Source organism: Lampetra fluviatilis, chromosome 16 (assembly GCF_964198595.1).
Source record: "Lampetra fluviatilis chromosome 16, kcLamFluv1.1, whole genome shotgun sequence".
NCBI lineage: Eukaryota > Metazoa > Chordata > Hyperoartia > Petromyzontiformes > Petromyzontidae > Lampetra > Lampetra fluviatilis.
This window is the reverse complement of record NC_136290.1, coordinates 12,667,119-12,679,112: the sequence shown is the minus strand read 5'-3', so window position 1 is coordinate 12,679,112 and position 11,994 is coordinate 12,667,119.

Here is an 11,994-nt window from a genome sequence, read left to right as displayed (position 1 = left end):
CTTGGATTGAGTTCCTTTCCCAACCTCCAGGTGCAAACTTTAATCGTCTAAGTTCAAACACAAAGAGTGGAAGTTTTGTTCCCCAAACTTTTTTTTTCCATGATCATCAGCCATGGTCAATCCACTGCTGGATGCAGCCCCCCTCCAAGCTATCGCCATCTCTCAGGATCCCGCGATCCAGCAATTCACTGAGATCGTGCGCACAATCTGATTTCGTCGCTCCATCTCCTCGGGTGTGTTCGTACGCTCAGACACATTCCATCCCTTAGCCGTCACTCCGTTCTAATTCTTGACCATCGGCTATTGTCCATTCTAGGCGTGACGTGTCCTGTCCAAGCCCACTCACTGAATGATGGAATGAACCTGTCATGTGTTCCTCTCTGTCTCCCAGTGTAATCCAATCATCCTTGCTTAAATGTACAAGTTTCAGTTTTACATTTTTAGACGGTGGATTAAAATAAGAAACAAAAAACGATTTACATATAGAATCAGCATCTTTAGACTTCTCCACACTCACTTTAATTTGTTTAGGTAAAAAATATATAACTTCACCCTAGTTTTCCATAGGGGAGACCAAAATGAATAATGCTGATTTTTTTAAATTAAACATTTCTAGTCATAAACATAGATTTAACAAAATTTGGGCCAAGTTCAGCTTCCTGGCCCAACTAGAACATCATCACAATTTACTTAATTCCCTTCGGATTGTGATATTTGTTGGGCTGCTTTCAAACCTCTCCAGCAGACGTAAAAATACATATATACAAACATAAATCTATACTGCAATATTTAATCTTTAAAATGGCATCGCTATAACTTAAGTTATCCTGTTAAATAGCTTGCACGATACTACATCAGGAGGAAATGCACCTCTTGAATATGAATTAAAAGTAATTATAATGCTGGAATTATGATTCACCCCTGACAGCATTTAGATTCAATTGTCACTATGCACAGTTACAATTATATATATTAAAAATATATATACTCTATGTATATTGTGGTAATTGTGGTTGCAGGGGTCACATCAGCCTATCTATTATGTACAACATCAGCTATATTCTATCTATTGCTTGATGAAGGTCATATCCACGTTGGATGTCCTCAAACATTTTCTGTCCTTTGGCTGCCACGACATCGTTCGAGTGGCGTGTCCTGTCTAAGCACACTGACTTTCTTAACAATCACCACGATGTATTTAACTTGTGCAGGGTTTCTGATCCGTGCGTTTCTCTTTTCGGGTGTAATTCTTAGGAATAACCACTCCATGCCTTTTTTTGTGCACTTATCAGCTTTTGTTGCATTTTTTTAAATTGTATTTGTTATGATTGGAACATTTTGGGACCACATTCTCAGTATTCAAGTGTTTTATTTTTGATGTGTGCAAGAATTATGGACTACTTGTATGTCGGCTGAGAACAAGGAGACTGATTTGACACAGCAGATCGTGCGTTATAATGACAGTACTATTTGGCTTCACTAACTTTCCCGTGAAAAAAAATCAACTGTATGTAGAACGTACGTACGGAGGTAATTCAACTTCGGTATGTTGGCCTGTTTGTGTCCGCTGCGATGTAATGAATGCGTGGTTAAATTGTAAGCAGTTTGTGTGTTTGTGCAAGTTTAAGCTATAGGTAATCCATTTGCTAGGGTCTGCCTTACTGCCAATACAACTCGTACATGTTTTTTTACAAAAGGGACAGTAAAACATAATAAGGGCAGCTAGTGCTGCCACCTTCACCCTCTGCATGTCACTGTATTTTCCGAATTGGTCAAACATCCCATTACAGGACCATCCTGAACAGAAGTCTTGAGCCTCCGTGAGGATTTCCTGGATCGAAGTGCATTATTCATCAAACTGAAAACCCCACACAGATTACAGAATCCACATTCTGTTACTGCCAGCCTCCTCGCCACCTCGCCACCTCGCAGCCCCAAATCCACAACACCTGGTATTCCCAGACCGTCTCCCATCAAACTATTCGATGTTAACTACCTCGCCTGGTATACAGGAGGTTGTGGGTTCGATCCCAAGCGTGACGACGCTATATTTGGAGTTTGCATGTTCTCCCCGTGGTCGCGTGGATTTTCTTCGGGTTTTCCCCTCCACATTTAGAAACTTGTTTAGAGTATTTTGCTGCTATAAATGTCCACGTGATGAGCCACTTCGTTGAACTGTCATATGCGGTCAGGTCGCTTTTGTGAAAAAGAGCTGTAACAGCTCAGTGGGCCTTACCTGGTAAAATAAAAAGTTTATTTTAGTAGGTAAAGTAATCATGATCAGCCATTGTCGATTCACTGCTATATGAAGGCCACGTTCAATCGGTATCCATCTGGCAATCCTGAAATTCCAACTTGCACCTGTACACAGGTGAATTTTTTGAGATGTAAATACCCATGGACATATTCCATTGTTATTTGCTATACTAAATAAAAAAAAATATGCAGAGAAGACGCAAATATTTAAACAAGCCTCAAATATAAAGGTGCCGACGAATCGCATTGCACGCGTATGCCAGTGGGTAAAGCAACACACGTTTAGCTGTTTATGAATCAACGTTTTAACACGTAGCATTAATAACCCCCAACATACAGTACGTGTTGGGGTCATACGTGAAGCACGACCTGCCACACCAGTTAATTAACGTGCGTGTCGCCGTATGCGGCGATTCCGTGAGCAGCTGGGTGCGATTATGGCAGTTGTGCAATTGACATTTTTAGTCGCGTGTAGGTTTAGTTTTGGACAAAGAGCAATGTGTGGAATTTCACAAAGTGCTTTGGCTGACGTGTTGACCCACCCTACAGTGTTGAGTTGCTGCTGCTGCTATTGTTTGAGAGTTAAGGCTGCGATGTTGGTCGAATGCCAGGTAATGCGCCATTTATGAGGATTTATGGTTAGATTTTTATTTTATTTAACTTTTGTCTGTTGGGACATACAGTAAAATGCATGAGCAGTTGTCAAACCAAAATGTAAAAATGACATGGCAAAATGTCAGGATTACCAACCTAAGCTGTTGCTGCTGCGTTGGAAGTGGTGCAAACACATTTGCACAGCAAACTCAACACATTCGTCAACAGCACTGTGGCCTTAAAAGTAAAATAACAATAGGTGACGTTTCAGGCGTGGAAGAGCTGAAAACTTTAGAATTGCTTTTTGTGTTTAGTTTGTTGTCTTTCCCTCGAGCCTCGGATCAGCACGGTTGGCTAGGTATGGTACGAAAGAAGTTCAACGTACAATTCAGTGTACATAGCGAAGGCTCATCCGGCAGTCTGTGGTGTGAGTGAGCAATTGCAGGGCTGCACCTTCGCTTGTGTGAGTGCCATTTCAGGTCTCGTCGATTTCCCATGGGTATCTCACGGTTTTCTCACAACGTTGATTGACTCACGGCCGTGCAATGGATTCTCACGTTTGTTTTGTTTGTTGTCGTTGTTGCTTGCCTCTTGTAAACGACACGGCCACATTTATCCGAGTGTCTCACTCGGCATCTGCCGAGTTCAGGTCTTGCGTAAGCGTCAACTGCAAGGTGGTGTTTTTCGCTCGCAAGCCTTCTTTGAGAAATAAGCGGGAAATTAATAACTGTTCGAAGTAATTTTTTCCATTAGTGGTGGTGTACATTCGCCTGTTGCTGCTACGCAAACCCAGGAAGGCCCTCTCTTTTCTCCAAATATGGACTCGGTCGCTTGAAGTTCCCCCTCAGTTTGTTGGGATTTCCCCTCAGTTTCTTGGGATTTTCCCTCAGTTTCTTGGGATTTCCTATCAGTTTCTTGGGATTTCCTCTCAGTTTATTGGGATTTCCCCTCAGTTTTTTGGGATTTTCCCTCATTTTCTTCGGTTTCTCCTCAATTTCTTGGGATTTCCTCTCAGTTTCTTGGGATTTCCCCTCAGTTTATTCGGTTTTTCCTCAATTTCTTGGTATTTCCCCTCAGTTTCTTGGGATTTCCTCTCAGTTTCTTGGGATTTTCCCTCAGTTTCTTGGGATTTTCTCTCAGTTTCTTGGGATTTCCCCTCAGTTTCTTCGGTTTCTCCTCAATTTATTGGGATTTTCCCCTCAGTTTCTTGGGATTTCCCCTCAGTTTCTTGGGATTTCCCCTCAGTTTCTTGGGATTCCCCCTCAGTTTCTTCGGTTTCTCCTCAATTTCTTGGGATTTTTCCTCAGTTTCTTGGGATTTCTCCTCAGTTTCTTGGGATTCCCCCTCAGTTTCTTCGGTTTCTCCTCAATTTCTTGGGATTTCCCCTCAGTTTCTTGGGATTTCCCCTCAGTTTCTTGGGATTTCCCCTCAGTTTCTTGGGATTTCCCCTCAGTTTCTTGGGATTCCCCCTCAGTTTTTTCGGTTTCTCCTCAATTTCTTGGGATTTCCCCTCAGTTTCTTGGGATTTCCCCTCAGTTTCTTGGGATTTCCTCTCAGTTTCTTGGGATTTCGCCTCGGTTTATTCGGTTTCTCCTCAATTTCTTGGGATTTTCCCTCAGTTTCTTGCGATTTTCTCTCAGTTTCTTGGGATTTCCCCTCAGTTTCTTCGGTTTCTCCTCAATTTCTTGGGATTTCCCCTCAGTTTCTTGGGAATTCCCCTCTGTTTCTTGGGATTCCCCTTCAGTTTCTTCGGTTTCCCCTCAGTTTTTTCGGTTTCCCCTCAGTTTCTTGAGATTTCCCCCAAGGGGTTTTCAGTCGGCGGGGGGGGGGGGGTTGGGGGGGGTTGGTCTGACTGATTTTTGAACCCTCTTGGGACTCATCCCATACGTCACGCACTGCGTGGCACTCGCACGCCAATGGCTTGCTGAGACATGAGACATGAGACGAGTTTATTCATTTCTTATTACGATTCCCCCCCCCCCCCCCAAGTCAAGTCATGCACTTCAGAGTATTTCACGCGAGACGATGAGCCACCACTTCGTTGAGAAGCTTTCGTTTGCCATCGCCAGGTCAAGCTACGCAGCTCAGTTGGGCGCTGCACGTGGTAAAATAACCAACGAGTTTAATTTTCATAGTTTTAAATCCCACGTCTGTAAGGCCCCCCCCACCCCTCCTCCTTCTCTTCCAAGAGGATCAATGCCCGTCGCCTGGCCTCCTTGTCGCCTGGGAGTTGTCACGGAAACGGGCGCCACACAATGGAGGTCTCCGCTCAAGAGGCCACTGGAGCTGCCAGACGTCGTCGGCGTCTCCTCCTCGACTAACACCCCCCTGCTCCTCCTCCGCCTCCTCCCAAACCCAGTAAAACGTTGGGCCAACGTTGGTTCGGACGTTGCGTGTTGATCTTGTGAACGAGGTTAGTGAGCGGTAATGTTCGATCTTTCAACGGAGTGTTGTCGTTTGAATTTCGTGTTGGTGACTGCGCCTCTCACCCGCCACGCGGCGTGAACTATGATGATGCCTGGGCGTCTGTGAAAAGAGCATCGTGGCTTATTGTTATACTGGTAGGAACCTCCTGGTTCCACCAGCCCACAGGGGATGATTGTGTCCGTCCGTCTGTCGTGCATCCAAAAATTGGAGGGGTCGGGCTGGGTGGAGAGGGGCTGGGTGGCGAGGTGCTGGTCTCCCCGTGGTGCCCTTATGAAACGCAACGTTTAACCTACTCGCGCCGGCTTGTGCCCGCCCTCACAGTCGGCCATATTTGCGGAATACACCACGCCGCCGTTGACCCTGGCCATTGACCGAGCAACCCAACGTTCCTACCAGCTCCCTCCGCAGGAATGTTTATTACATTACACGCTTTCTATTAACTCACTCTGTTGTTGTTGTCGTATCCTCAAATCTTGTAACTCAATTTTAACCAACTTCCCAATGTGGTAGCGACTACAAACCTGGTATACTTATGTCATACTGATGACAATACTATATTCTATCATTAAAACAATATTTTCAAACAATCTTTAAAACACGCTTTCTATTACCTCACTCTGTCCGTTGTTGTTGTCGTATCCTCAAATCTTATAACTAAATTTTAACCCACTTCCCAATGTCGTATCGACTGCAAACTTGGGAAACGTATGTCATACTGATGACAATACTATATTCTATCATTAAAAACACATATTTTAAAGCAATCTTTTTATATGTTATGTTTCTGCTTGAGTCTAATTGTCCATGCTCAACTGACGTTGGCTGTAAATCACCATGCCCCCTTACGTTATGGCAAGCTTCGGGGCCACTTCCTGGAGTCGTGCAGTTCTGCCATTACTCGTACGGTACATTTAATTAAAGCGTGTTTAAAAAAAAAGTATTTTAAATAACACATTCCTGTGGAGGGATCTGGTAGGAACGTTGGGTTGCTCGGTCAATGGCCAGGGTCAACGGCGGCGTGGTGTATTCCGCATTGGATTTCCTCCAGTCTAAATACATTTTCTGATTCTTATGAGAGGGAATAAGATCACTTCCAATTGCTATTCGAGACTGCAGTCCACTGAGGAAAAGCAATCATGTTATTTGTCTGTAGATGTACTTCATGTAAAACTGTTGAATGAGTTCACTGATTGGTATACCTGATGATAATAATATACCGTACTGTACAATCAAATTCACAGGTTGCCCTCGACTAGAGCAAGACTAAAATATTTATCTTTTAAATGTTGGCCACACACTAAGAGGCAATGCCACGAAGCGGGCAGTGTTGAATCTAGATTTGACGTTTTCGTGACTGCAGGGATCCATACTCTTTGGTTCTTTCGGTAAAGTCACGTAGGTATAAAATAAATTAAATCACAACGTTTTGGGTGCAACACAAGCGTCCGTCATCAGGTGGGACAACCACAGAAAGAAACAATTGCTGAAGTGGACCCACTTACCCAAAGAACCAAAGAGTAGTGTTACTTTGCGTGTCTTTCTGGGTTTATTTCATCTCCCGGTTAAACAGTAGAGGCCAGCCACACGTTCGCCCGCCCGCCTGCCCACCTCGGACAATTTGTGCACAAATCGCCTGCTCTTGCTGTCCGGCGTAAGTCTTGTGGCCTTGCTGTTGAGAGGCCCATTCACTCATTAACTGAAATCCAAGTTCTCATTTGTTTACCGGGTGAGAGTCCCGTTGAAACCACGAGTCTTCTTCCTCAAGAGTGGCTCGTGACAGCTGTTCGAGAGCTTCGCGTTGTGTTTTCTGGTTGCGGCGCATGTTGTTCGGCACAATGTCCGAGGTTAACGCTGCGCGTGCCTCAAGCTTCTTCTGAATTTAAGTCCGAAACGTCGAACATCGTGCCAAGAAACACGCGGTACAGCCTGAAACCCCGTCAGAGAGCCATAGAGCACATCCGTGAAACTTTAGTCATAGGGCAGCTCTACCAATTGGGCAACCTTAAAGTCATCACTTCAAAACCATCCCACCTAATGATGCACATTGGGTGTAATCCTGTAATTATCTATAGTCTCATTTATTGAATGAGTCATTGGTTTGGCACCTTCACAAAAACGAAGTTGTGATAGAATCAGAAAAGTATTATTGCTTGGGCCCAAATGCTAGGTCCAAAATATTCCCCATCCAGCGACTGATCAGTGCAGCTAAGGGGACTCCAGTGTCAAATAGTTATCGTCGGCGGGCTGTTTCCAGGTGGTAGGCCTAACGTGGCCACGGGCCGTATGGAATGAAGTCCCTGGACGTAGGTTCCCACCCCCGTTCTCGAGTGATTAAGCGGCTTACTGGAGTGGAGTGTGGAGGTATTAACTTAAGATGTGGCCAGTGGCTCACGAGGTTAAAGGTGCTCGCTAAATCCTATGCCAGGGCGCTGAGCAAACGACGCCAGAGTCCTGAGACCACATCCAAATCGGCCATGATCCATCCACTGCTGGATGATGGCACCCCCAAGCCATCACCACCTCTCACAATCTTGCGATGTAACGAGCGACGCCGCAGTGAACATTCGTTTCCCTCGGGCGCATTCTAAACTAAACTATTTTTTTTTATTTTACCAGGTAAAGCCCACTGAACTACATTTCTCTTTTTTTTTAGAAGCGACCTGGCCACAAATCATAGCTTCACGAAGTGACTTTTCGCGTGGAAATTTATAGCAGCCAAATACTATAAGTGTTTCTAAATGTGGAGGGATAACCCGGAGGACCTGGAGAAAAATCCACGCGACCAAGGATAGAGAGAGACACGCAAACTCCAAATATACTGTATAGGCATCAGGGTCGGGATCAAACCCGTGACCACATGTATACCAGGCGAGATAGTTAATATCTCGCTAACGTGGCGCCCATTCTCTTTGTTGGTTGCCACTGCTATTAGTCTTGACCACCAGCCATCATCATCTTCAGTTCTTGAGGTGAAGGGTCCTAAGTTTGAGCCACCAGATGCAGAACCAGGTTCTCGTTTGTGGCGTATTTTGAAGGTCGCTGGCCGATGACTCAGAATTACGTGTATACAACAACAGAGATACCCTCATCGTGCAACTATGTTTTTCATCTCATTCAGTCAAGCCCTTCCCTGAGGGCTTATTCTGCAGACGTTGGCACGCAGAGAAATTTGAGTATATCTAGTGAGTGAGTGCAAATTAAGCAAAAAATACAGCTCAATTCATACTCACAAAGTCAGCGATTTCCTGCTCGCATAGCAGTGAGACGGTAATCATCTATTTTAGAGCCCTCATCCAGTGACAGAATTTCCGCGTGCTTATTATGGTGGGGGTGAGACTTTCCAATGTGGAACTCATTTTATTGACCCCGAAGGGATGGTGGTCTTACTCAACCCCCAACCAGGATTTGAACTCGCAGCCTTCCGATTGCGAGCCTCTTGCGCCTACTCTTGAACTACCTGGCCATTTTAAACGAACGCGCAGGCATGGAAGCCCGTGTCTTTCATCTGTCGGGAGGACGATTGCTTTTGAAAATGGCTGTAATTTTAATTGATCACACTGTATGTTCTCGGCACGGGATGGACGGAAATTGATCTCGGGTCGCTGAAGTCGTCGCGAAGTGAACTGATTACTGCGTCATCGCTCCCCACCGTTCATCATTTACCAGCGGTTTACCGCATGGGGTTTGCAGTTGTGCTACAATGTGTTATTGGAATTTCGAGAGTAGTCATTGATATTGTTCTTATCAACTTTCTATTTCGCTTAGACTTTAACTATACTTATGAGTGTCCTTCATATTGAAGCGTCTTTCAATATGAAAGACGCTTCATAAAATAGAGTGTTATTAATATTTAGAGTTTTACCGCGTGTTGTTCGGGATGATGTGCGGGGACATCTTGCTCCACATGCCGGGGAGCTTCTTCAGAGACTGACTCGAGAATTTCCCCGGCACGTGGATCGAAACGTCGGACGCGATGTCGAACAATAGGAGGTGCAATCCGAACACACGTCGCAGGAGCGGTGCGCCGCCAGTGGCTTATGCTGCGTCGTGAACATGCGTGGTGGATACATGCATCCGACGAGGCATCCTCTTTAGAGGCGTTTCACTCCGTCGTTATTTCTTAAGTGTTTCACCAAAGGCATCTGGTGAAGAATTTAGTTGATAGGGGTGGGGTGGAGGGCGGTGGGGAAGGGGGTTGATTTTCATGTTAAATAAATGAAACATCTTTCTGAATAAAATAATTACTTTTTGAAAATCAATGTCCGAGAACGAGGGAGCACAAGGCTGCCAGTCGCAGAGCCACGGTGTCGTGCGGTGTTCTTCATCGCAAGGCCCATGGGCCACTGGCGGCCCCTGATGCGGCCCCCCGACAATACACAAATGATGAAAACACCGCCCATCATCATCATTGTGCTGCTGTCAAACCTCAATGGTTTCCAATGTGTGGCGGCCCTAACACTGATGGTGTCTTATCGGCGGAAGTGCCGCCCTCCTTTGAAAATTCGTGAAGAACGCTGCTGTAAACTGAGGCTGTGTGTCCCCGGGCGATCGGAAATGTGCTGGAAGCATTGTGAATGGGGGACTTTTTTTTTAAGTTGCTGCCATGAGCAGTAAAGTGATGATGGCACTGTTGTGGTGATTTATTATCAAGAATGGAAGCAAAATCCCGTGGGAAATTTGTTTAATCATGATTAGATTTAAAAAATCTTGTATAGACAAAACGCTGTACAAGGTGATAATATTAACTGTGCACACAAACAGAACTAAAATGATGGTTGATAATTTCTGAACTCTTACCATAACTGCTCTTCGCATAACTTCCTCTTACCATGACTTCTGTCATCCGTGATGATCCTTATTTTGATTGTTGTTTCCCCACGGATAAGTGGCTTAAATTCATGGACAATGGGAGCCATGATGTTCTTCCACCATCACCGTGGCGGATGAGAGACGTTCTGCTGTAGAGGGTAAAAGTAAGAACATTGAAGTAAAAACAAAAACTCGATTCGGGCAGATTGAGCAACGCGGTGTGCACAAGCCATCTCAACCACCCTAAACCCCCTGTGCTGATGACGAACAACATAACACCTCGAATAATAGAATATTAAGAATAAATGTGATGAATACAATGGAATGCTCTGAAATGTCAACAGCTGCCGTTGAGACTTGTGCACGCAGTTCACTTGCTGACGAATGAATCAGAATATTTATTTCTGCTGGAGGAATTCGATGAGCTATAAAACTCTTTTTCACAGATGTCGGTCGCGCGCCCCCTTCGTCTCGCTCCCATTGGCTGCCTCGTGCCACAACCGGCACGTGTCACTCCATGAGGTCACGCCAGCACAGCGCAGCCTCCTGGCAGACCCCACTGTGGCTTCGGTCACCGGACCGCACCGTCAGTTCCCACCTTCGGTTTCAATAGTTGGTGTTTACTCGACCTGAAGTACGTTTGTAAAATTGAGGGCGAAATTAATAAGTCAAAGTCCGGCGCTACAATTGGTTGGTCAGGAACAACGCACCGGGGCGTAAACCGGGGTGTCTGCCGGTATATATATACGTTCTCGAATAAAGTCACGTCGGATGCGGTTAATAAGAAATTTGCATAGGTATACGCTAAATTTCGATTTAAAGCTTTGGTGACTGCAGGGATTCATATTCTTGGTTTTTTCGGTAAAGTCACCTAGAAGGGAAATAATAAAATAAAATTAACATAATAAAATACAATTCTCACGACGTTTCGGCCACAACGCAAGCAGCCATCCTGAGGTGAGGACGGCTGCTTGCTTTGTGGCCAAAACGTCGTGAGAATTACCTTGTGACGAATTCCATCCAGTCACGGACAGCCCGAATCAGGAGGCCACTAAAAACGAGGCATGAATCGCAACACAGTAGTGTATCTTACATACACTGTCAACCCATACGGGTTATACCCCGTATTCTTGTACAAGGAAATTGAGTTTTCAGGTCCATACGGCGTACAGCCGTTTCAATACGGGCAAATTAGTTTTTGTCTATTTGTTTGTGTTTCTCCCTCGTGATGGGACTTTGTAGGATGAACGATTTTTAAGGGGCACGGGGTGACCAATAAGGTTTGAATTGGTCTGTAACAAGGCAGGGCACCGATAAGGGGTTGACTGGTACGATGTTACAGTGTCGCATTTCAGATCGTCCTGTGCCGACTAACCGCCCGCACCGAGGGGAGTTATTGTGCACGATGGTGCGTCTGTCATTTCCCATAGATCGATCGGTGTTATCAATTTATTCTAATGTATTTAGCGAATGCTTTTACACGTGACTTTTACACAGAGCACCAGATGCACGAGGCAAGAGGTTCATGGTTCAAATCCGGCAGGCCACCCTGGCGAATGCCACGAGCGCGTCGACCGTGAGAAGCGCTCTGTCAACTTCACAGTGGACGTTAAAGATCCCGTGACCGTCATTCAAAGAAGAGTAGGCCATCGTGTTCTTCGTGTCCGGGTCCAAACTTGTGCAAATTTGAAAAAGTTACTTGCCTGCAAGCTTACTCAATTGAGATTATACATCGCAATCGTACCCTCACCCCCCCTACTAGCAGACTCGTGCCTGTTCGTAGGCCGTTGCCAAGTCACCTGGTGTCGCCGCACAGGGACAGCTGTTGCTGAGGGTTCCCTTCGGATGGTTGACATGAGCTGTGGGGTGCTTTGCATTGCTACCGTATGAAAGGAAGTGACCTAAAAA